Below are 21238 nucleotides of genomic sequence, written 5' to 3' on the forward strand. Positions count from 1 at the left end.
GGGCAGTAAGTGCATCCAACTTAAGAGATGTGAGGTGTGACAGTGTTTAGATAGGGCAAAAAGAGTGCGGGCAGCTGCATTTTGAGCCCTTTGAAGTCTTTTAGTAACCGTCAAGTTGGTTCCAAGCAATAGTCCTTTACAATAATCCAGGTGGGATAGGACCAGGGACTGGACTATTACTTGACGGGTGGGTGGCTCGAAGAAGCCCAGTATGGGTTTGAGGGTGCGTGGGCGGCCGAAGCAGGTACCAGCCACCTTTTCTGCGTGCAACTCAAAAGATAGTGAGTTGTCCATTAGGCCCTCCAGGTTCTTGACTACCTCCTTAGGTATGGGGAGGGGACCCATTGTCGGGGGCCACCACCGATCATCCCACTTCTGTGAGTCACGGCCCAACAGGAGCACCTCCGTTTTGGAGGAATTAAGTTGGAGATAGTTCTCCGTCATCCAGTTCGAGATGGCCAGGACGTCTTCCTGGAATTTTACCTGGTCCACCACGGTGTTATTAGAGAAGGTAAAAATAAGCTGCGTGTTGTCCGCATAAGAGATCATTTTGATCTTTCGTTCCTTGGCCAGGAGGGCCAAGGGGCAGACGTACACGTTAAACAACATGGGGCTGAGGGCAGAGCCCTGAGGAATGCTGCAATTGAGAGGGAACTTGCTAGAAGAATAGGGTGGAGCATGAATCTGGAAGGAGCGGTCAGATAGAAATGACCCAAAGCAGGCCAGAGCCCCGCCGCTGATCCCGATCTCCCCGAGGCATTTAAGCAGAATCTTGTGGAGACCGTGTTGAACACCGCGCTCAGGTCAAGCAGGATCAGTGCTGAGGTGTTCCCTAGGTCTTGTGAGGCCCTTAGTTGTTCCATGACTGCCAGGAGAGCGGACTCCGTGCTATGCTTAGCCCGGAAGCCGTTTTGTGACTCATCCAGGATCCCATTAGCTTCCAGGTATCTGGTCAGGGTGGCGTTCACATGTGCTTCCATCACCTTGGCCAGGTATGGTAGAAGGGAAATGGGTCTGAAGTTTTCTGGGAGGGAAGGATCAGAGTAGGCTTTTTCAACAGAGGGATGACTTTGGCATGTTTCCATGATCTGGGGATTATAGATGACTGGAGTGATCTATTGATCAATTCCCGTCCCTTGTACAGAATAGAGTCCTGGAACTGCCTAAAGGTGTCGGGTTTAACAGGGTAATCAGATGACCCAGACTTCACCTTTATGGCCAGGAGTTCGAGATCTTTATGGGCCAGGGATGGGAGAGTTTGTAGGGAATAAGGGGGGTCAAGTGGGCAGGAGGGTTAGCCGAAAATCGAGGTAGACTTTCTAGTGTCCAGCAGGTTGTAGATCCCCTCAACTTTATTGATGAAGAAATGGGCCAGGTCTTCCCATTGCGAGTTGGAGACTATTGTGCTGTTGGTTCCCTCTGGTGCTTTAGTCATGTCTTTTATCAGGGAAAAGATGGTTTTAGATGGATTGGGACTGGAATTAATCATATTAGTATAAAATGTAGCTTTCGTTTTTTGTATGAGTTTATGATATGCTTTAGTGGCTGACCTATAGATGTTCTTTGCTAGAGGGTCATAGGAACGCCTTCAGGCGCGCTCGAGAATCTTGCAGTGGTTTTTTTCTACTGCTAGTATCTGGGAGTACTAAGGATGCGACTGCTCGCGTTTGGGCCGAGACAATTTTTGGGGGATAAAGTGGTCTAGTGAGTTGTTGATCCACAGGCTTTGTCTGCTTCCTCCAGATTACTGGGCCAATCTGGGTGAGAGGATTTAAGGCTGGACTCGAAACTGGGAGCGTCCAATTTATGCCAAGGGCGCCGCCAGAGGGGGGGGGGAGGGATTCTGCCGAGAGGTGGCTAATGTGCTGATGCATATGTGGATGAGGAAGTGGTCCGACCAGATAAGAGGAAGGGGGGCGTGGACTTTAATTCCCTCAATGTTGGAGAACACAAGAACAAGTAATTAGCTTGCCAGGTGTGATGGACCTTTGACTAATTGGGTTAGCTGGCAGGCTTCCAAGTCTCCCAGGAAGTTAGTGATGTCATGGGAGTTAGGGCGCTCCAGATGTAAGTTTAGGTCTCCCAATATACTAAAGTTGACTGTCTGCAGGGCAAGGGTAGAGATGGTAGGGTCAGGGTTTCTTGAAAAGTGCTTGCCGGCCCAGAGGGGGCAGTGGATAAGGAGCCCAGAAAAAGTGAAATTATCTGATATACTGATCTTGAATAGAGCGCATTCGCAGTCAGGTATAATCATGGGTCAGAGGGTGCAGGAATAGGAAGATTTGGATATCACAGCTAGCCCGCCCCCCCTACCACTGGGTCTATTCTGAATACGCATCGTATAGCCTGTCGGAAGGGCCAGGGCTGGGATGGCGGTTGAGTGGCTGGTTAGCCAGGTCTCGGTTAGAAAGAGTAGGTCCGGGGACTGGTTCATGAGGAGCTCAAGTATTTCTTCATGGTGTTTTACCAGGGACCTACAGTTCAGGCTATATATGTTGAGATTTGTGGGTTTGGAAGACTCTGGTGGTGTCTGAGGGACCTCTGTGGCCCTGAACCAGCATTTGTTGCACCGTAAGCGTGGGGTATCTGGGTGCCAGAGATGGTCAGCGCAGGGGGCCTGGGTGCGAAGGGCAAGCAGGTCCTCTCTGGAGTAAGGGGGCAGCTGTGCCATCTGACAACCAGGGGTTCTGGCATCTGGCGTCGGACCAGCGCGGAGGGGCGCAGACGGGCTTGCCTTTGGGTCGCCTTCAGCGCGCCCGCTGCGCGCGTCCGCTGCGCGGGAGTGCTGGCATGCCGGCTATGAGGTCGCAGGTCCCGCCCCTACCGGAAGTGCGACACTCTCGGGGGGTCGGGCCCAGGTGTATTTACGCCCTCCACACAACTGGCACAGGCCGTGGTGGAACGGCGCTCAGACCGGAAATGAGGGGAGCAGGTAGGGATCGAGTGAAATGCTTTTTTAAAATATATACAAACTTTAAAAAGTATCAGGTAATTTCCGTATAGTGCAAGTGTGGAGTTTCACAAATACAAATACATTCGCCGCACTGCCGCCCGCTAGCGCCTTACTGATCTGGCGCGTCCGCTGCGCGGGAGTGCTGGCATGCCGGCTATGAGGTCGCAGGTCCCGCCCCTACCGGAAGTGCGATGCCCTCGGGGGGTCAGGCCCAGGTCTATTCACGCCCTCCACACAACCGGCACAGGCTGTGGTGGAACGGGGCTCAGACCGGAAATGAGGTGAGCAGGTAGGGATCAAGTAAAATGCTTTTTTTAAATAAATACAAGCTTTAAAAAGTATCAGGTAATTTCCGTACAGTGCAAGCGTGGAGTTTCACAAATACAAATACATTCGCCGCACTGCCGCCCGCTAGCGCCTTACTGATCTGGCGCATAGCAATCAGATACACCTCATCATACACTAGTACAGGGGTAGCCAACCAGTCGATCGCGAGCTACCGGTAGCTCGCCGAGACTCTGCCGGTAGCTCGTGCTGCATGGTGCTCAATTTAGTAGCCTTCTAGTATATTTTGGGCTATTCGGCTGTTTTCAGGCTACGTGTCCCGCCCTCACCCAAACCAGCTGCTAAGATTGACATAGCTTAGCAGCTGGGGCGGGGCGGGCCGAAGAGGATGACATTCCTCTGTATGTGTGATCTCAAACTAGTCTCGTGACCATCTCCATGCGCTCCCTGCCTTTTCCTCCCAGGCACTGCGCTAGTCATGAGTGCAAAGTGCGGAGCTTCAGCAGGCGTGGCAGGGCCGAGCTGCTGGTTCTGCAGGGCATGCAAGCAGTGTAGAACTGCTGGGAACCGCGCCATCTGCCCTCCTGAACAGTACAGCCTGCTGCCTTATCAACCGAGCAGCAGGTATGGGAGAGGCCTCTCGGAGGTGTTACAGTAGTAGTTAACACTAATTTGTTACTTTTGACCAGGATACAGTTGTCACACTCGAGGAGGTCACGCAGCCTGGTATATATTTAATCCAGCCCAGATCAAGACTGAGATTCCCATTGTAGGACCGACTGACATGTGTGGATAAGCTTTTTCGTAGTGCTTATTATTTTTATTATTATTATGTTGTACCTCAGAATTCCTTGCATGCACGGGGTTTCTATTTCGTCGTCTTGTCTTTTTTGTAATTTGTTGTGTGAGGGAGTGTGTGTGCATGCAATGTACATACTACTATTATACCCGCCGTTTACAGTGTTGTTGTGCTTTCGATCAAACTATACCCCGCTCCATGAACCCTTCTCTGGCTCAACCCGTGCCTTGAGGACCCTTGCTACTTGTCTTTGGAAGTATAATTAATATTAACAGTTACTACTCTTACTTGTTTAATATTGGGGCACCAGCTTGGGTATGGAGTCAACTTGTTCTCGAGTCCAGTCTAACTGGCTTGTGCACATAAAGTACTGTTGTTGTTGCTTATCTTTCCAAAACACACCACTGAGCACTTCATTTCAGGGCGCAGTCAGTCAATTTCAGCACAATTAGACCACCAATGACAACTCTTAGTTGTAGGCCCGTATGGAAAATGCAGGCAGGAGTAAAAATGTTCTCTACTCTACTGGCATGCTCTTGCTGTCATGGACTCAGTGTTTTTAAACATGGCCCATCTGTATGAGATACCAAAACGCACATAAATCATTGGTGCAAAACTGCAGATGCTGGGAGCTGGCCAGTGGCCTCCACACACCTGCAATGGATCTGGGACACCAGTCCTGGTCCTGTTCATACCAATGGGGTCTGTAGTATTTGTCACTATGATGAAGATTTGATCCTTTCATTGTTGTGGATTTGGTGATCTCAATGTGAAAATAATATGCCTTTCATTGTGCGTACCTTGGATTATTTATTCATTTATTTTATCTTAATGCTTTATCATGTGTGCTGCTCAAACGCCGGCTGAACACACATGCTGTTTTGACAACCTCAATTACCCAGTCGGTACTCTGTATTGGAGAGAGGGCGTCAGATGAATAAGGCTATTATGAAATCTACTGTGAATCACAGAGTGCACTGCTGCGTTAAACTGATGCTTTAAAATGCTGCTGTAGTAAATGTCTGCAAATTAATCAAACCAAGCATAACATGCCTAGTACCTTATTCGGGGGGGGTATATTTAGCAAACTTTCACAGCAAAGTATAAAGTGCAGGAATGCAGCGTTTTTAATTTACATTACAATCATGATGCATTCCTATCCTTTCCCTCCACTGGCACACACTGCTGCCTGTGGCAATGAATGCACCCTGTGCCGTGGTGAAAGGGTGCCTTCATTGCAGACATATTTTTTCTGTGCAGGAAGTGGCACCTTCTTGTACTAAAAAATTCCTCTGAGGCATTTTCCTCTTTCTTTGTATGCTGCAGAATGCAGCACACATTTAAAAAGGGAAAAAAGAGGAGCAATAAGGTATTTCTCCTTGTTACGCCTCACCTGTGGTGGTAAAGCATTTGTGACGCATTCCCAGGTCCACCACTAATAGCGAATCTGAGAATGTGCCAAAATCTATGGGTGGGTGCTTGGTAACCGCCATGCTCCACTCATGGAACACCTCCCTGGGGCAGAGTAACGCGAAACAGTAACTTGCGCTGCCTTGCCTCCATATATCTATGAGGCCATTCAAGGCCAGGCAGGGTGGCTATGCGTGGCCTCATACATTTTGTACAGTGCAGATTCAACTTATCCATTTCAAGGTGCTGTCATGGTGATAATGAAGAAAGGGGAGGCATTGTGTGGCAGCATTGTTAGTCGAATGTCGCTCGGAAAAAAGCGCGAGTTGCTTGGGGTTTAGTAGCTCACGACGATTTTCACTGACCAGAAGTAGCTCTCACTACACAAAAGGTTGGAGACCCCTGCACTAGTATAACCTTTCCTCACTCATAATAAAATATAGAGTACCGTGTTTAAACCATTGACACACCAATACAAGTTTCTAAATACCCACTCTGTGATTTGTAGGTCTACACACACATCTAAACACTTACCTATAGATTCACTCATACATGCTGACAAAGATCAATAGAGTGATACACTTTGTTTTTAACCCACTAGAGGGCTATAATACATATAAAATCGGCAATCCTAAAGACCATAAATGGTTAAAATGTGTTTGCCTAATTTTTGTGGTCTAATTTCATACTCTCGCAGTGGACTTATAAATGACCTATTGGGATAAAGAGTGTGACTCGTTTTCGCGTTGTCCCCGCTATATTAGCTGAGACACGCGAAAACTTCTGCATTATTGGATCCAATATGACGGTTAGGTAAATATCTTCACCTCGGCTTTTTTAGCGGTTTTGTGTTAAACCATTTATACTAAATCTGATTAATCACAAGAGTTAACAATCATGGGACTTTGAAATATAATCACATACGGATTGTTATGCAACAAACAACGACAGCAAAAATAACCAATGTTGTTCTGCGCATACCGATATAAAGACATTGTAAATAGTTGTAAATAATGCAAACTACGAGTACCATAATCCTTTGATCTACATGACATCACACATCACATGATGTAATGTGGAGTGTTTTTAATGGTTGATTTTGAATTGACAACTCACAACCGTGACCAAGTTATCAGGGGATAACGAAACGCGTTGCTTGTTTGGTTATAACCTGGGAGTATGCCTTATTTCTGATGTAACAAGAAATAAATAAGAATTGTGGATAAAACTAAATCCAGCGTGTGCGAGATTCATTACTCTCTTTTTTGGATATCAATTCGGCAAAGCTCTGCCGCGAATCACACACCGGAAAGAGAAGCGCCATGGGTCAGAGATCTGGAGCTACCTTTGTTGGAATATATAAATATATGTATATATGCTTCTATATATATTTAGTTTTATAGAATTGGATAGAGTATATATATATATATATTCACAGAAAAAACCATAGGTTATAGACCATATATAGTTAGGAATTAGCATTTACAAAACCTTGAAAATTCACTGAAAAAACCATAGGTTATAGACCATATATAGTTAGGAATTAGCATTTAGAAAACCTTATTTTACTCACACAAAACCATTGAAATTCCATATATAGTTAGTTGCACTAACTATATATCGCGCACCCGCAATCCACTGCTGATGATGTCACATATTACATCATTCATGACATGGTCAGTGACATCACTGATAACAACATCCAGTGATTTTTTGTTTCTATAAAGTTTAAATATGTCTTACATATTGAAGAATGAGTGGATGTGTAAGTGTCTGGACGAAGGATTTAGTAGGTGCATGACTGACTGTATGAGTGAGTGATTAAATGTGTCTCACTGACTGCATGGGTTAGTGACTAAACTGTCTTAATTTGTGCATCATTATGTCTGTTGTTCTGTAAACTGCTGCATGTGTTGATCAGTAGCTATATGAGTAACTATATGGGTTATTGATTGATTGCCCAAGTATTTGTATGGGAGACTGAGTGTGTGTGTGGCTAGCTGGGAGGTGTGTGACTCTGTGCAGATCAATCTGTACTTGTATCAATGATTGTATAAGAAGGTAAGTATGTGTTAGTATATGTTTGAAAATGTAAGGTGCTCTATGTTTAACTGTATAGACAAGAAAATGGAAGTGTCATTGATTCTTTACAGGACTGACTAGGTGTGTGAGTAACTCCATGGATGAGTGGCAGACTGTGAGTGTCTGTATAGGTGTATGAGTGCATATGATAGTGTTGTTAAGATGAGTGATTGTATGTATGAATGATTGTATGGGTGAATGAGTGAAGGTGTGTGTAGACGTAGCAATCAGTGAGTGCGTATGTAGTAACTAGTATTGGTGTGTCAATGGTTTCAAAAATTATACTCTCTTTTTAACACTGGGTGAAACAGAGGTTATATTAAAATGTGAGGAGATGCATTGTATTGTCACATGAATGATATCATCAGTGATGTGGTCATTGATGTCAAATGAGATGTCATCAGTGATGTCATCAGTGATGTCATTTGAGATGCCATCAGTGATGTCATCAGTGATGTCACTGACCATGTCATGAATGATGTAATATGTGACATCATCAGCAGTGGATTGCGGGTGCGCGATATATAGTTAGTGCAACTAACTATATATGGAATTTCAATGGTTTTGTGTGAGTAAAATAAGGTTTTCTAAATGCTAATTCCTAACTATATATGGTCTATAACCTATGGTTTTTTCAGTGAATTTTCAAGGTTTTGTAAATGCTAATTCCTAACTATATATGGTCTATAACCTATGGTTTTTTCTGTGAATTTCATTGGTTTTTTAACAGCTAATATCTGTAGCTGTAAAATGTATTCTTCTTTAAATCCAAAAATATATTTTATATGTTTATGAATAATTTTTTTTTTAAATATTTTTTTTTCTTCGTTCCCGCTTCGCGAATCGGGAAGCTTCCCGTTAGCTGACCTTGATGCCGCGAAATAGACCGCGAGCCGGTAAACGTTTCTTTACCGCAAGTGCCGCGTTAGAAAACAACATCGTGACGCCTCCCGTCCGCATGACGTTTCACGTTGTCGCGTGATACGTCATATGACGTGCTACGTTAGCGAACTGGTACGCGAAGCGAGTCGCAAAGCGCAGGTTTCTGGAAGCAAACCGGGAGGCCCTGCAAAGCGCTTAACGTAAACACAGCAAGTCATGTGACTTGGTAATAACACTTTTCATTGGTTCATTTCACTTTTGGTTTCCTAATGATGTAAGACTAGGTCATATAATCTAAAATGAACACTTTTGATTGGTTGAGAACTCTTGTTTTTCCCAAATGATGAAAATCCCTCCTTCTTTCCTCACTCTGACTTTCATCATTGTGAGAGAAAGACCCTTTGTGATCACTGAGCAATGGCTTCTTTAGTAGCTTCAGCTGGTGCTTCCCCACCACCTCCACCACATCCAAGGAAGAGTGGACCACCTGCTCAAGTTATAATTCAACAAGAAGAAGAAGAAGAGGAACAGGACGACGAGCACGAAGAGAGGCAGTTTTTGCCTGAGCAGCCCAGGACGCCTCACCGGAAAGAAAACTTCATTTGGCAATTTTTTAAAATTCCCAAAGGTCAGAAAAAAGTAAATGCAAGATACGTAACTTGCCTTATATGTCAAGATAGACTGTCCAGAGGAACCGAGAAAAAATACAGTTTCGGAAACTACACAATGCATCGCCATATGACTAGGTGGCATCCTAACAACTACAGTGCTGCACAGTTTCGGAACGACCTAGATAATCTCCCTATTATGGCCAGAAGATCTGTTGTACCGGAAGTAACGGGACCAGAGGGCAGGGAGATGGTGCCAAATATACAAATGAAATTTGGTGAAGTAAAACACACCTGCGTATTTTGCGATGGATTCATTTCCTACGGAGAAAAAAGCATCACTCTGATCAACAGAGCTATTGACTATCATATGCAAGTTTGTACGAAACGCCCAAAATAATAAATACTTCTTTTTTTGTTTTGTTGCTCCTGTTGAGCCCTTTACAATGAATCGTTTTCATTGCCCCCTCCAAGAAAAACCCAAAAAAATATATAAAACTTCAGAAAAATTCAAAAAAAGTAAAAAAATGTTCCGAAAAATAATAAAAAAAATATAAAACAACAAAAACAATTAAAAAAAAAGTTCTTTTCAGAACTACCTCCCCGTTATTAAAAAATTGGTACAATATTTGGAACTGTGCCAACCTCTATTTCTCTTAGTTCGCTTCCCAGTTCGCTCGCCGGTACGCGAACTAGAAGCGAACCAAAAACAGTAAGTATAAGGGAAGGAAACAGACACTTATGTTAAAAGAAAGACAGCTATAGGGGAGTAAACTAGAGATACTATTACCCGTAATCCACTGCTGATGATGTCACATATTACATCATTCATGACATGCTCAGTGACATCATCAGCAGAGGATTGCGGGTTTTTTGGCAACGTGCCTTATCCACGGTTTAATAACGCTGCCTTTTGCTTTATATAAGTTTTCAAATTGTATGAAATATATACCAATAGGTCGTTATGAACCTTTAGGTAGTGCTTTTCTTCATGAGGTCTGGTCGCTTCCATACACATACAGATGTTTCAAAGATGATCAAGAAGTTTATCTGAATGGAGAGGAATGCACTGAGACGCCAGATCATTCACTAATGTGTAGGCACATACAGTTACACGGTTCATGCAACAAACACCGACCAAATATGGCTTGCGTGTTGCAAGGCACGCCAGTTCCTGCTATCATCCCCACGTTCAAGTTGTTGGAAAATGGTAGTTATTTGATGCTCAATAATGAAGATTGTTCTGAGTTAATTGAAAAGGGTCTGCACCTCTGTACGGGTGTTCGCTATGTGAAGCACGAAAGTTTCACGGGCCGAACTCAAGGCCACCTCTCTCTGAGACAAAAGAGCTCTTATTCTTGCCATGCCGTTGAAATCTGTCCCAAGGTTGGTATTTGTGGCCAGATTGAAAACTCCCTATGTTCATGTGTGGGAGGAAATAGAACATTTCTGCAGCAAATAACCCGTTCACTTACTGTTACGATAAAAGGAATACTTTTAATTCAGATTTGCCTTTCAATTTCAGCAAGATGGTTCCGACTATCTTTAACGCATCCTCCACAAAGACCCTGGCGCACTTTTTTAAAGTTGTTACCAGTGGTCTCGTGACTTCATTTGAGAAAATCTTTGGAGTCATCCCTGCTTCCTTTCATTCTATTTTCTCCACTCTGGTTCGTGGATTGGCATTTTTACTTGCATTACCAGCGGACGCTCTTGTGCTTTTTTACATTTTTAAATATGGATGTCCCTCCTATGCAACCTCCCACCCTGCAGCTGCTGACACTGTTCCGCAATCGCATGCTAGAATATTATGGCACAATGCCGTTGGCGATATTAAGCACGGCATATGGATTATCTTTTCGATTCTCCTACTTCACCTGTGTCCAGCCTGTATTTCACTGCCTGACCTGTGATTTCGATTGGGCCATTGATTTGTGTCTCTGCGGACCGGTTTCTCCTGACGTCGACTTTAATCAGCTGATGACTCCTATCATTACTCACGAGTTGGTTTGTCCTGGCGAAAGGATTATGGCTGTGGCATTGATGCATGGACTACTTGGTCCCTGGAATTTACTGGCGGCAGCACAGTCTTTCTTGGAACAGAGCTTTCTTGAAAACCCACCGAGCTGTCCTCTGATGGTGATAGAGGATCCGGTGCTGGGAGAGCACGTATGTTCTTTTCCGCTTTTAAATTGGATGGCTGAACTGTTTTCGGATGAAGACGGTGACTTCCTATTGGAGGCTGTTGCAGCTTATTTTGCATACACAGTTATGTCATAGACCTTTTTCATGTTTGATATGCTGAGTACTAGCATTTCATTGACAATTCATTGACTTATTTGTCAAGTTTTTATTATTTACCTTGCCTATTGGCTTAAGACTCGATAAAGTACTTGGCTGTTTTATTTTTCTTTAGCATTAAATTTTCCTAGTTTTTAATGCTTTACCTTGCGGACCGTCCACATATAAACTTGCAATCTGCTCTCATGAGATGGCACTTCTATTATCTTATTCAGTTCGTTTCCGGATCATGGGGAGGTGTCATCTAGGTCCTGGATATCTTTACACCGTGTTAAGTTAGCATGGGCTCATTACCGGTTTAAACGCCATTTTTCCTTTTTTGCAACTTCTGCACACGACACTTAGTTGTTGCTTTAGCTTTCCACCTAGTAGTTCATCGTGGTTTACATGAGAATAATATGTTATTGCTCTACTATCTGCTTTGCTTGTTAAACTATATCTGTACAGCGAGTGCTAAAGTTTCAAGAACAACACGATACAGAATTGTTATGAGGTCTGATCTCCACGACTTCATACTCATAACATAAGTGCAACTTCTGCCAATTCTGGGCATGAGGCGGGTTTTATATTGCTTTGCCGAACACACATACACAACAGTTGATGCGGTTCACATGAAGAGAGAGCTGGTGTATGCTGATGTGATTCCTTCAAATCTAAGACACTAAAGTATGGGCACGCCCTAAACCAACACAAAGAGACCTTCTTAGCAAATAATATAATATGTGTATTAGGGAGGGTGAGATATAAGCAGCCGCGGGCCGTGGAGGGAGTTACGGTGAGGCAGGGAGGCGGGGAGGGGGAGAAGCAGGGTGGAGCCCTCTCTACCTTGCCCCTCCCCCTCCCCGCCTCCCTGCCCCACCGTAACTCCCTCCACGGCCCGCGGCTGCTTATAAGTGTTGCTAACTCTTATTCATTTACAGCATGTTAACATACTGTCACCATTCGCTTTTTATGTACTAGTAACTATGCTGGTAATTTTGCTACTGATAATATGTGTACTTGTATTCTCCACCCTGCTTCTCCCCCTCCCCGCCTCCCTGCCTCACCGTAACTCCCTCCACGGCCCGCGGCTGCTTATAAGTGTTGCTAACTCTTATTCATTTACAGCATGTTAACATACTATCACCATTCGCTTTTTATGTACTAGTAACTATGCTGGTAATTTTGCTACTGATAATATGTGTACTTCTATTATCTAAGATACTACGCCTGAGAAGACGGCATTAGTAAATAAACATTTCAAATACACATGTGTTCTTCTTAACTCCATGTTCTGGTTTCTAAGAAATATATAACGACCGACTGTTCATGAGTTCCACGTATCCTGAGGTACTATAAGTTCATATTCTGGATTGTCTAAACATTGAGAGTTTGTTATATCCAATGTGACACTGTACCTAGCTTGCTAAGGAGTTTTTGATTACTAACGTGAGTTTTGGGACACCCTAATTCGCCGAGGTTCCAATCCTCTGTCCACAGTTCTGTGTGAGAACAGAAACCCTGCGACGGGGGCACCCCAGACCCTTGCTGGAGCTTCATCACACTTGCGATACAACTCCAGCAATGCGCCACCTTTACGGCACAGATACATCACGCATCTGTGCTGTTTTTGCCCCATGATGCGCCGCATTGTAAATGCAGCACACCATAGGTGACGGAACAGCGGCACAGAATGACTAACACATCCCTGGTGATGCGCCAGTCATCATAAATGTATCCCTATGCTTCTTATCTTGTTAGAGATGAACCGCCATATGTATCATCAAAGTTTTTTGCATTTCCTAAATAGCGAACTTTAAGGAATAAATAGCGATTCTTTACCATTCCTAGTTTGCGATGAGCTATTTGCTAATTACAAATTACCCATTCATTTCCTTCATTTCCATAGGGCGGTTGGACTCACTTTTAGCTCGAACGGCTGAATAGATTTCCACGAAACTTGGCAAAATTGTAGGGACTGGTAGCCCGATGTGCCTTTGCTATGTCTGAAGATATATGCTCCAGTGGTTTTTACGAAAATTAACTTTGAAAAATATATATTGGGCTACATTGGCCTATATATATGTTGGAGCCCAAATGTAGCCCAATGTAGCCCAATGAAGCCCAATGTAGCCCAATGTAGCCCAAAGATGGCCGCCAGACACACAAAAAAACAAATGTAGCCCAAATATCAGCCAGATGTAGCCCAACTATAGCCCAGTGACAGAATGACCAATCAGCTTCGCAAACCTCTGTTACGCGAAGTGGAGCGCTGTTACAGATATATATCTTTTTTTGAACGTTAATTTCTCAAAATCCACTGGAGCACATATATTGAGACCTAGCAAAGGCACATCGGGCTACCAGTCCCTAATATTTTGCCAAGTTTCGTGCAAATCCATTCAGCCGTTCGATTATTATTATTATTATTTTTTTTCGCCCCGCGGGGCCCTTTTAAAACCTCCACATCAAACCTAGGGGGTCAGCGAGGATCTACTATGCCCCCTTATAGTTATTTCCCCCTTTGTTTTGACCTCCTCTTGTCTCTCGATCCTACCGAGAGACAAGATGGCGGCCGCTACGGACTTTTTGGAATGTTGACAGACGCCGGAGAACCAATCAGCTTCGCTTCACAAAGCTCCGTTGCGCGTAAAGTACGCGTCCTGGGACGCTGCCAGGTCCGCTGTTACAGATATATATCTTTTTTTAAACGTTAATTTCTCAAAATCCACTGGAGCACATATATTGAAACCTACAAAAGGCACATCGGGCTACCAGTCCCTACAATTTTGCCAAGTTTCGTGCAAATCCATTCAGCCGTTCGGGCTAAAAGTGAGGCCAACCGCCCTATGGAAAACTCAATGTTAAAAACACGTTTTGGGACCCCTCTTTTTTCTCGGCCCCCCCTTGACGAACCCCCCCCCAAATTTTTAAGGGCTGCTCAGAAACAAAATGTGCCATTTTCCTGAAAATTTCAGCCAATTCCGTCCACAAACGCCAAAGTTATTAGACATAGAATTTTCAAAAATCCCATAGAGAAAAAATCCTAACTATATATACCTACTGGCGACCGCCAGTAGGTAATATATATATATATATATATATATATACACAGAAAAAACCATAGGTTATAGACCATATATAGTTAGGAATTAGCATTTACAAAACCTTGAAAATTCACTGAAAAAACCATAGGTTATAGACCATATATAGTTAGGAATTAGCATTTAAGAAACCTTTTTTTTACTCACACAAAACCATTGAAATTCCATATATAGTTAGTTGTACTAACTATATATCACGCACCCGCAATCCACTGCTGATCATGTCACATATTACATCATTCATGACATGGTCAGTGACATCACTGATGACATCACTGATGACATCTCAAATGACATCACTGATGACATCACTGATGACATCTCAAATGACATCACTGATGACATCACTGATGACAACATCCAGTGACTGTATGTTTCTGTAAAGTTAAAATATGTCTTACATATTGAAGAATGAGTGGATTTATAAGTGTCTGGATGAAGGATTTATTAGGTGCATGACTGACTGTATGAGTGACTGATTAAATGTGTCTCACTGAGTGCATGGGTTAGTGACTAAACTGTCTTAATTTGTGCATCATTATGTCTGTTGTTCTGTAAACTGCTGCATGTGTTGATCAGTAGCTATATGAGTAACTATATGGGTTATTGGTTGATTGCCTAAGTATTTGTATGGGAGACTGAGTGTGTGTGTGGGTGGCTGGGAGGTGTATAACTCTGTGCATAGATGTGTGAGCAGTTGATTCACTAGATGTATGGGTTCAAAAGTGCATGTGGAAACAGCTGAATGGGCAGTTGACTGTGTGCATGAGTGTATTGGTGAGTGAATGGATATCTAAGTGCTACATGTCAAAGTAAGTACATATGTAAAACACAGTACATGTGAGAGTTGACATATATAAATAACTATGCATAAGAGCCAGTGAATGTGTGAGTGGCTGTATGGATCATTGTGAACTTGTATCAGGGATTGTATAAGAGAGTAAATATGTGTTAGTATATGTTTGAATAAGTAAGGTGTGTATAACTGTATAGTTGAGGAAATGGAGGTGTGATTGATTCTTTACATGACTGACTAGGTGTGTGAGTAACTCCATGGATGAGTGACAGTCTGTGAGTGTCTGTTTACACTGAGTGTATCTAAATTTTTATTAGAGTCTGAAGAGATTCATCGTATTATCACATGAATAATGTCATCAGTGATGTCATCAGTGATGTCTTTTGAGATGTGATCAGTGATGTCATCAGTGATGTCATCGGTGATGTCATTTGAGATGTCATCAATGATGTCATCAGTGATGTCATCAGTGATATCATCAATGATGTCTTTTGAGATGTCATCAGTGATGTCATCAGTGATGTCATTTGAGATGTCATCAGTGATGTCATCAGTGATGTCACTGACCATGTCATGAATGATGTAATATGTGACATGATCAGCAGTGGATTGCGGGTGCGTGATATATAGTTAGTACAACTAACTATATATGGAATTTCAATGGTTTTGTGTGAGTAAAAAAAAGGTTTCTTAAATGCTAATTCCTAACTATATATGGTCTATAACCTATGGTTTTTTCAGTGAATTTTCAAGGTTTTGTAAATGCTAATTCCTAACTATATATGGTCTATAACCTATGGTTTTTTCTGTGAATTTCAATGGTTTTTTAATAGCAAATATCAAAAGCTTTAAAATGTATGCTTCTTTAAATCAAAAATATATATTTATATGTTTATTAATAAAAAAAAAAATTATTATTATGTTTTGGTTCGCTCCCGGTCCGCGAACCGGGTAGCTTCCCGTTAGCTCAATTTGGTGCCGCGACTCGGTACGCGAACCGGTAAACGTTCCGTTAGCGCAACTGCCGCGTTAGAAATCAACAACGTGACGCGTTGCGGAAGCGCGACGTATCGCGTTGTCGCGTAATGCGTCTTATGACGCGCCGCGTTAGCGCACCCGGAAGTGCTCCGGTACGCGTACCGAGGCGCGTAGCGCAGCTCCCCGGAAGCGATCCGGGGCGCGGCCCGCAGCGCGTAACGTAAGCGTAACAGGTCATGTGACTTGTTAATAAAACTTTTCATTGGTTCATTTCACTTTTGGTTTCCTAATGATGTAAGGCTAGGTCATGTGACCTAAAAAATAACACTTTTCATTGGTTTAGAACTATTTTTTTTCCAAAATGATGAAAGCCCCCACCTTTTTTCTCACTCTGACTTTCAACTTTGTGAAAGGAAGACCTATTTTGCTTAGTAGAAAATGGCTTCAGTACTAGCTGCAGCTGGTGCACCCCCACCACCACCACCAAGGAAGAGAGGACCACCTCCACAGTTCCTTCCCAACACAGAGGAGGAAGAGGATGAAGAAGAGGAAGAGGAAGTACAGCCAAGACGGTTTTTACGTGAGGAGCCCCGGATATCTCACCACAAAAATAGTTTTATTTGGCAGTTTTTTTCTTTTCCTCAAGGACAAAAAAAAGTGAATGCTCGCTATGTGACATGCCTCATAAGCAAAGAAGATTTATCTAGAGGCACAGATAAAAAGTATAGTTTCGGCAACTATACTATGCACCGTCATATGCAGAGGTGGCATCCACTGAATTACAGCATGGCAGAGATGCGCGACCTCCAAGACAACCCACCAACTCCTGTGGCCAGTAGATCGGCACAGGTAACTCTGTCGGGGCCAGAGGCAAGGGAAACAGTGCCAAACATTCAAGAAAATTTTGTGCACATGAAGATAGTGTGTCTTTATTGTGGTAACTTACTCTCATGTGCAAATATGAGTATTAATTTGATAAACAGAGCATATGAAAACCACAAGTGCTCAAAACGCCCCAAAAAATAAAAAATTTTTGCTCCTGTTGAGCCCTTTCTAATACCTGTTTTTTGTTGTTTCCCCCCAAAACAAACAAAAAAAACATAAAATTGTTCAAAAAATACAAAAAAAAACAAAAAATGTTCAGAAAAATAAACATAAAATATAAAACAACAAAAACATTAAAAAAAAAGTTATTTTCAGAACTACCTCCCCTTTATAAAAAAATTGCTAGAATGTTTAGCACTCTGGCAACCTCTATTTCTTTTGGTTCGCTTCCCGGTTCGCTCCCCGGTACGCGAACCGGGAGCGAACAAAAATTTTTTTTAAAAAAGAAGAGTAAGTATAAGGGAAGTAAACAGAGAGTAATGTTAAAAGAAAGACAGGTATAGGGACTAAACCAGAGATACTGTTTAATAGATCTATTTACCGAAGAAAAGATGGAAGAGGGTATAATTGTGAAAAACAAAATAGATAAGGAAGTGAAAGAAAAAAAGGAGAGTAGAAGAATAACAAAGAAGAGTTTCTTAGAGAATGTGAGTGAATGTTCAAAATAAGATTAAAACATGTGGAATAACAGAGAGAAAAAACAGAAAGCAGAAAAGAAGAAGTAACAGAAAAGGAATAATTGAAACAGCAAAGAAATTTAAATAACATAGGGGCATATTATCAACATAGGCGATAAAAGTTTCGCAGCTTTTATCGACAGAAATGTGTCGCTAAAGCCGCTTTTGCGGCAGAAAACTGCAGCTAAAGCCGCTTTTGCAGCAGTTTTCTGCCGATAAAAGCAGCAATAATTTTATTGGCTGTGTTCATAATATGCCCCTTAGTGTGTTTTAATTACAGAGAGAAAGCATAATGAACAAGTAGTGAAAGAGTGATCAGTCAGAGACACTAACAGTAATAGAGACGGAGTGAGTGAACAAGAGTGAGGAACTATGAGAAGAGAGGGACTGAGAAAAGGAGTGGAAGGAGGAGAGTAAGTAAGTAATAGAGAAAGGAATGAGGGAAGTAGCAAAGGCAGGAAAGTGAGGGTTAAAGAAATGAAGCAGTGGAACTAATAGTAGTTAAATGTGATAGAAATGTAACGAAAAGAGTACAAAACATTTACCTTATAATTGTCGTTAACTTAGTCACTTGTTATTTTTATACTTTCAATCTGTGAAAGAGAGAACAAACATTTGAAAAATATTAAAACATGTATTTAAAAATTAGAAAAGACAAGGGAAAAGATTGAAGGACAAACAGTTTTTCAACAACTTTGACACTTACAGAAGTCTCTGCTTCTCCAGGCCCCCTACACAGTCCTAAAGATATACATTTTAAACTAACAGTATCTTGATGCAGATGAAGTGAGGCCTATCTTGGAACATGGTGCATCTTTTGCACTGCTGTTGTCTCACAAAAGGCACGCAATGGCAGCGCAAAAGAGGTGCACAATCATCATAAAACTGTTCCTAACATTTTAAATGATTGTTTCAGGATGGCAATAAGGTGTGTCCTATCCAGACGTTTGTTTCAGGTGAGGCCTACTCAGGGTTGCAGATGAAATTTAGGCTTGTTGAAGAGTACAGAGGAGATAATACATGTGCAGGCCTACCAATAAAGTGAGTCATGTCCACTGCACTCTTGAACAAAGTTCAGACCTCCTCTGTTTCCCTGGACAGGCCTAAACTTCATCTGCACAATGTGATTCGTAATGTTAGGAAACACAGGTAATGTATTTGGAAAAACGTGCAATTTCTTTTGCTCATTTCACAATCACATCACTTGTGTTTCCTTTGGTTAGGTATCTCATTGTGCAGATGTAGTCCAGCATATGAAAGAGTACGCAGAAGTGCAGCACTGCATGCAACAACTTTGACACTTACTGAAGCCTCAGCTTCTGCATGCCCCCTACACAGTCCTAATTATATACATTTTAAACTGACGGTATCTTGCTGGAAATGAACTGAGGCCTATCTTGCAACATGGTGCATCTTTTACACTGCTGCTGCGTCACAAAAGTGACGGAACAGCGGCGCAAAAGAGGCACACAGCCTTCATAAAACTGCCCGTAACATTTTAAATGATTGTTTCTAGATGCTGATAAGGTGTAGCCTATCCACAGATTTCTTTCAGGTGAGTCCTGAGGTTCCGTGACAATTTTAAGTGATGTTTTCAACTCGCACGAATATGGTCGAGTCTGGTATCTAAGAACCGCAAATGACGAGTTTAGTAAGTGTACGCAGTTTCGCTGTGCTAACTTAAACCGTTCGTTTGATATGCGGGTTTTTCATCTGTACCCACGGGTTCCATCTTAGATACGGCATCCATTTTGTCTCTTGCCCTCAAGTAGCCAGCGAACGGACACTGTCCGCTTCGTCACCCTGGGACTCTCAGGATATTTGTGGAAGACACATGTACTTTGTAAATATCTTTTACGATGAGGGGGATGATACTGTAAGGCAGATGGCCCCGCTCGAGGCTCATCTTGCCGTCCGGTTTATTGTCTCAGCCGTGCATCTCATTAGGCACGTCCCTTTGATGCCTGTATCTCGTGTTTCCCGATACCTCCCCTTTCACACTCTTTTCAATTCCCCACTGTCTCCATCTTCCTCTGCACCTGTCCTTGTCCCTATTTCGATCTGTTTTACTGCCGATTGGAATTCACTAATGTTGGGAAGATGGGTTTTTACAGTTGGGAACCGCCAAATGTTTCCGCACTTATGTTCCGGACCTTATGTGTACCAAAGTGACCAAAGCGACCCCTCTGGGGGATAATTATGGGAACCAGGTTGTAAACTTTTGTGTACCATGTTGTCCTATGACTTAATTTTGTATAAAAGGAGCGATCCACAGAACCAATTTGAAGCAGTCTCCCCAAGTTGCACGTGTTGTACTTGTCGTGACTTCTGTGTTCCCTGCAGTAATAAACCTTGAATCTTTGACGCCGAAGGAAGTGTCCCGTGTCTCTGTAGTTTGTGCGCCGAAACAGGTATCCCATGAAGGTTATAGGTGTTGTTCCCTGGCACCGCTGGTACTGTTAAAAAGTCCAGTCCTTCAGTTGGCGCCCAACGTGGGGCGACTTCAGCGGTACCGGTCCGGTCCAAAGCCTGATGATCGTGAGGAGCTTCGTGTGAAATCTCCGAGGGAAGGTGCACCCCGCTTCATCGATCCTGTTGTCGAAATAAGTGGCCCGAAGTTTTTCCCTGCGAAGATTCCCGCCTCCTGACGGCTGCGACGGACCGATGCCCTGACTGTCGACCTGTCTTCGACGCCCGGCGTAGACCTTATGTACAAGCGAGACGATAGACGGGCCTTCCTGGTGACGCCATTGAAGTTCTGAGTTAAGTATTTGTGGGTCGCTCCCAGTCCTTAGTGGTTGTTCTAGCTTTTGAAAGCTTTGTGGTTAGCCTTTAAGGTTTTGTGGTAATAGCTCACTGAGCTTTGTAATAGCCTCCTCAGGCTTTGTGGTTAGCTCTCCGAGCTTTGTAATAGCCTTAAGGCTTTGTTGTATTGCATGGTTCCATTGCATTTGTGGTTCTTAGTATTGGTTCTTAGTATTATTTGACAGTTGCAATTGCCAAAAACCGAGGGTTTTGACTTACACGAGGTTTCATTGCTTCGGTAATCCTTGAAGTTTGATACTAGGTTAGTGTGCACGATGCCTAGCCATAGTGATTTGTTTCGTATTTTCAAATGTTGCGCAATGGATTCCCGGTTGGAGGACTCATGTCCGATACCTCCAGTTGGAACTCCGATACATGATCTTTATAGTCGACATGGGGTGGGTCCTATAATATATAATGATTACTGGATCCGCTATACAAAGAAAGACGGTGACCTTAGATGGCCACCACACGGAACTTTTGAACTTTCGATTTTAGATAATCTCGAGGCTAAATTATTTTTAAAGAAAGCTAGGCCAGCTATGTTTGATTCCTTTCGGATATGGCGTAAAGAGGCCAAGCAGAAAGAAATCAAACAACTTAAAAAGAATCAAAAACAAGAGTTCGTTCCTGTAATGCAAGCTATAAAAGAATATAGACAAGACAAAGAAGAAAAAGATATGGAAATCGCTAC

The sequence above is a fragment of the Lissotriton helveticus genome, chromosome 1_2, assembly GCF_964261635.1.
Source record: "Lissotriton helveticus chromosome 1_2, aLisHel1.1, whole genome shotgun sequence".
Classification (NCBI taxonomy): Eukaryota; Metazoa; Chordata; class Amphibia; order Caudata; family Salamandridae; genus Lissotriton; species Lissotriton helveticus.